Source organism: Fukomys damarensis, unplaced genomic scaffold (genome assembly GCF_012274545.1).
Source record: "Fukomys damarensis isolate Sample0158 unplaced genomic scaffold, DMR_v1.0_HiC HiC_scaffold_33, whole genome shotgun sequence".
Taxonomy (NCBI): Eukaryota; Metazoa; Chordata; class Mammalia; order Rodentia; family Bathyergidae; genus Fukomys; species Fukomys damarensis.
This window is the reverse complement of record NW_022900945.1, coordinates 53,663,623-53,669,688: the sequence shown is the minus strand read 5'-3', so window position 1 is coordinate 53,669,688 and position 6,066 is coordinate 53,663,623. Positions and strand designations below refer to the sequence as shown.

The 6,066-nt window shown below is 47.7% G+C and overlaps 1 pseudogene; it reads left to right on the top strand.

The window, feature by feature from the left end:
- The first annotated feature begins 336 nt into the window (after positions 1-336).
- Positions 337-5,647, top strand: LOC104863354 (annotated as a pseudogene).
- The last annotated feature ends 419 nt before the right edge of the window (positions 5,648-6,066 follow it).

The window sequence follows — 6,066 nt, the reverse complement described above, 5'->3', positions numbered from 1 at the left end:
CCCTGATCTCTGGAAGCCAGATCCTTGTTCCAAAGCAGCATACCTGGATGTCAAGTATGAAAGTCTGACCTGATGTCTTCCTCACACTTCTTAGGACTTGGCCAGGGCATCTCTGGGCAACATTCCACCAAACTCTGCATCAAAAACAATATTATGCAACCTGTTAGCTGCCTCACAGTAGTGTGAAACTCAAAGAGGAGTCTGATGGCCGGCACTTCTTTGAGCACCTGCAAGGACTTTGTAAATGGTCTCTTGCACATCTGAGTCCATCTCTCTGCTCCTGGAGGTACAGTAACTGTTGTTCAAACAGTCGTTGGAGAAGGAAAGGGAGTAAGCATGGAGGTAAGTCATTGGAAAAATGGTAGAGGCTGGGAGCCAGAGAGAGAGGAACAGAAAGCTATTGTTGAAGGACTGGGTGGGGTGGGTGGTATTCTAAACCATACATCTAAGATTATAGCTTCAAGTGCCAAATGCATTTTTAAAATCCCTAACAGACAAAAAGCACATAACCTTCAAAAGCACACTGACACACAGGCACACAAACTCCCAAAAGTACACACACACACACTCACACACTCACACACTGCTAGGTACTTTTGTGGCATGGAGGCTGGGTCCTCCCAACAGCAGGAGAGCTCCAGGCCTTTGGGGAATTTCTGACTCAGAGACTCCTCCATGCTACCATCATCCATTCCTTTTTTTGTACTCAGGCCTGGTTATCCTGGTCACCAGAGTCTATCTCCAGAGAACAGTCGGCCACAGAGCACTGCTTGCCACAACAAAGGGTCTGTGTGGTTACCTGTCCCTTGTCCCTGGAGGAGGGGGAGGCGGCATGGGGGTGAATTCCTTTTACTCATAGCCAACTCTGTGTTTCTTCTACATCTTAAGGGGATAGTCTTCCACTCTACCCTTCCTTTTTCTAGTAGTATATTAGGAAGAACGGAGGAGGGATCTAGCAAGCATCCCCCATTTGGGCTTTTGAGTCTGCTTTCCCTATCCAATACTCCCCACCCCACCCAAGGGCCTGGTGATGGAAACCTAGGGATGACCCATGAGGGCAGAAAAGGTCCTGACAGATTCTTGTGTTGCCAGTCAGTTAACAGTTCTTTTGCTCAATTGAGATAGAAATAAAGAAGTGGCAAAGAACAGCTCTGGTAGGAGGTCAGTTCTACTGGTTTCTGCCATTGCTGGCTGCTGCTGTCCAATGTCAGCTTGAGTCAGATGCACCAGTGTGACTCTGTTGGTCACTGCTCTCTGATGCTGATATTCATTGGTGTTGCTGGTCTCTGATATTCCTCAGGGCTGACAACCCCTCGTGTTTCCTGCTCTTTCTTTTGAAGAGACCTATGTCAACGCTTCATGAATAACTTTACAGGACCTTCTAAGCCCACACTACCAGAGAAACAAATCACAAGCAGATTTACCGGATCAGTGAGGCTTTATTTTAGCAGAACCTGTGGGGCACCATGGGGAGATCGGTACACCATAGAGAATCCTTCTAGACTAGCGTGAGAAGTGTGAAGGGAGTGCCACTTAGGTAGCAGCTTCGGGTCTGTGATTAAGTCTGTTATTGGCCCAAACAGCTGCAGGGTATTCAGGACAGCTACGACTCTCATGGCAACAGCTCATCAAACTGTTAGGGAGAAGCAGCAGCTCTTTGATCAATAGCTGTTTCTTCTCCAGGAAAAATTATGAAGCCAGAATGGGAGAATTTCAAGAAGGTTAGCTGTGCTCATCACAGCTTACTGGGGCATGGGAAAGTTGGGGATGTTCATAATGGACTGGATCCCTCCCTGATCTCTGCCACATTAGGAGTGGTTTCCTGGTTACTTTTTGAAAGAGGGATGGTGACTAGGGTAGTTAGGGTGGGGGAGAGGGTGCCACAGCTGACAGCCAAGCTGCATCTGCAGCCAGAGTGGCCAGAGAATGGTCAAGAAGCAACCCAGGAAGGCACCGAGTCAAGGTATACCAGTCGGTCCTTAGGGTGGGGACCAAGTGGGAGAAAAGTGAAGTGAGGAGAGGGCATGGCAGCCCTCTGCCAAAGCACATCCCACCCAGGCCATCATAGGAAAAGAAAGGGAAAAGTCAGGCACTGCCTGTCTATCTTACAAATAGAAAAGTGCTACAGAGCAGATACATTCCAACAGCTGGCCTGCATTTTAAAAGCAGAGGCAAATGTGGAGCTAAATGCAATAACCTGTTCAGTGATTAAGAGAAGCCCAAGACTGTTGGAAAAATATTTCAGTCAATATAGTAAAGATCTCTGGAAGAGGTGGGGCTGGTGAGTAAGATCAAAGGCACCATCAGTGGTAAAAAAGAGATAGGTCTGGCTGTATGGCATGGGCAAGTCATTTCAATCCTACACATTCAGATTTTCAGTTGCAAAAGTGGCAAAATAATGATGCCAGCCTAGTGGGCTTTTGTGGGAATTACAGAACAGACTGATCTGGTAGACAGATAGGTAGATGCTTGGTGTATACACACCCATCTGCATGGTGTGCATAGTCAGTGTATATATTCATATTTACCTGCATAAGCCATTTCATTGAGCCAGCTATGATCAAACCCTCTGGGCATTGAAAGCACCTGGAGCACTGGTTAGAGCACAGCCCAGACAAAGCATCCGCTTCAGTGAGTTTGGCAACTTGCTTTGGCCTTTCTAGTAAGGGTGTCGTGACACTGATGCTGCTGGTTCGGGTACTGCTCTTCAGTAACCCATGTAGTAGGTTGTAACCCATATATTAGCTTGTATGCTAAAAATGAACAAGGGTTGTACCTGTCTTTTTACCAGTGCCTTCTTAGCGGGTAAGTAATGAATTCCATAAATGCGGAGCAAATGGATTTTGTACGAAGGCCCCAGTTTTCCTTATGCCACACAGGAATTTTCTGGCTGATCTTTAAAGTCTCCACCACCACACTGCAGAACTAGACCCTTCAGGCAAGGGAAAGACACACTCAGGGGCGGGCCCTGGGTCCATGGCTGCCAGCTGCCTCTGCAGCTGTGCAGGCTTTGAGGAGGGGACACTTGGTCACACCCTCCAGGGACCAGATGGAAGCCTGCCCCTTCCATCCCTCCATCAGTGGAGCCCTTTTATCCTCTATAGTGGATATGTGTGGCCTCGGGGCACCAGTACATCCTCCAGAAACACATCACTCAGTCATCTGCAAGGAGAGTGGAGGAAAGAGGCATCGCTCTCTGCCCCACTACCCCCACCTTCGCACTGCCAAGACCACCGTGACTTGGTGGTCAGGCTCGCTGCTTCCTCCGCTATACCCTCAGTGAATGGCAAATAACTTAGTTCTGAAAGAAGAAAAGCATTTTCCTGAGAGAGCCACTCAGTGCAGCCTTCTTCCCTTTTCTGGTTCCAGAGGTAATGAGCTAAGGGCCCTGACTGTGGCCCCGGAGCTTGGTCACCTGCCAGTCCCAGGCCTGAAGATCTATACTCCTAGCTTGGGGAGCAGGAGTTATAGTCCCCATTTCCTGTTTCCAACAGAAGACAGGGACACCAAAGGCTGATAGACAACCCACAAGGCAACCCACTTGGTCCAAGCTAAGGAAGGCTCAGGCAATAGACCAAGAAGAGTAATGAATTAAAATGAAAATTCAACATCTCATACCCATTAGGATAGCTTTTATTAAAAATCAGACAATAAGAAAGCAAGGATGTAAGACTTATGCACAGCTGATGGAATTTGTAGTAAAATGTAGTCACTATAGAAAATGGAACAGTGGTTCCTCAAACTTTTAAAAATAGAATTAACATACGACCCAGCATTTCCACTTCTATATATCTGCCCAAAAGAAATAAAATCGTGGATTGCTCTTGGAGGGGCCCCTTGGGAGACTGAGGTCGCTATGTGGGGCGTCTGCTCTGTATGCAACACGTCCAGAGCGTGGTTCCAGGGACAGGACTCCAAGCTCGGTGGATGACCTTGCAGGACAGACCCAAAGCTCCGCGTGTGAACCTCAGGACAGGCCCGCACTGGCTCCTTCCAACAGCAAGACTCAGGCTTTGGGGGTCCAGGAACTGAGCAGCTAGCGCCACTCGGTGGAGCCGCTCACTGCTGCAGCCTTAGGGAGGCCAGGCCTCCGCATCAGAAGGTTCTGTTACCTTCTCTTTCCCCTACAATGCAGGAAGGCACCGGAGCCCATTGGGAAAACAAAGAAGGGTGAAAACAAATCAGTGAGGGTGATGTAATTGCAGAAGTGATCTGTTTGAAGTTGATAAAGTCACTGTCGGATCTGAGCACCGGCAAAAGTACTTGTTGCTGAAGGAGCCAGAGACGTTCCAGGTGGAGCTATCACTTGTATCACACTCAGAAAGGCTGAGGGTGTTAAGGCCTTTACAAATCACAGTTGAGTTCCTCTGCAGTGGCCACCTCACAAGCAGGCCCGGGACTGACACTCATTGCTGCTGCTTCACCACCTACACCTCCTTCTGCTCAGGCTCCTGGTAGCTCGCATCCTACTCGCCGGCAGGTATTTCTTCCTGCCTCTCTCCTAACGTGACCGTGGCCACAGTTCAGAGATGGGGAAAAAGTGGGTGAGAAGCTAAGTGAAGGAGACTTGTTGGCAGGTAAGAGACTGACAAGGACACTATAGGTTTTGAAGTACAGGAAGGAGATAACCTTTTTCCAGATACGGAAAAAATCCTGGTCCCTGAGGGCACAAGAAACGTTCCTCTAGGGACCCCAGTTTGAATCATTGCAGAAAAGGGCAGATATGGCAGCACTGGCTGACTACAGGCCAACCGAGTACAGCAACTGATTTAAAACCACAAGCGCCAGCACCGATCCTACCCTTGGTGGCCACTGAAACCCTATACCCTCAGTCACTCCTGCTGTACCAGCTGCTGCTGCTGACCCAAGGGAAGGGTGTTACTTAGAGAAAGAGATGCGCCATACTCCAGTGAAAGGGAAGGGGCCAGATGCAGAATCATCAAAAAGGACATTGACTCTTGTGCCTCCTAAGGCTGCCCCTGCCCCAGCAGCTGCTGTACCTCCCCCAGGTTGAGGAGTGGCTCCAGTTCCCACAGCTGTCTTCCCAGACACCCCTGTCAGCAGCCTTTGCCCAGTTATTATGCAGTGGCTCATGCAATCAAAGCAGACGCTATGCCATGACTGCCTTTCTACGGATGTGAACATGGAAGAAGTTTTGTTGGTATGGAAAGAACTTAGTAAATGCTAGAGGAAAAGAGCAAAATTTCTGTCAATGCCCTCATCGTGAAAGCTTCAGCTCTGGCATGTTTAAAAGTTCCTGGAGCAAATTCTTCTTGGACAGACACAGTTGTAAGACAAGAGTCATGTTGTTGTCGGTGTTGCTGTCAGTACTTGTACAGCACTTATCACACCTGTTGTGTTAAATGCTCCTTTTTAAAAACCTGGATGGGCCAGGGATTGGGCTCAGTGCCTCCCCTCACTGCCTGCCTTGAAAGTGCAAGGTCCCGAGTTCGATCCCTGGTACCAAAACAAACAAATAAACAAAAAATCCTGAAAACCATTGCTAATGTTTCTTTAGCAACCAAAACAATCACATGAGTTTCAGGGTGGGACTTTTATAATCTCCAATTTAGGAAGGTTTGGAATTAAGAATTGCCCTGTGATTATTAACCCACTTCCAGCATGTACTTTACCCAAGAATTTCTAGACTGTATTGTGTCGTGTTGGCTCATTCTTATTCTGGTATTTATGTTATTAAACACAAGTTTCTTTTAAAGCTCACCAGTTATTTTTATTGAGTATTTCCAAATAGAGTAGTTGTAATGGCATTACTGAATTTTTAATGCCAATCATACCCAGATATTGTTCACATTTGATGATTAAACTCCAGATCATAAGCCGCACACTTCTAGGAAGGGAACATACACTAGCCTGGTGATAAGCACTTCCTGTGGGGGACACAGGACTGGCAGAGCTGTGCTTCTCTAGAGACACGGACAAAAAGTTGATGAAACTTTGCAGTTCAAAATCTAATTGCCAGGGCTGGGGATTTAGCTCAGTGGTGTCACTGCCTGCCTCTCAAGTGCAAGGTCCCGAGTTCAATCCCCAGTACAAAAAAAAAAAAAA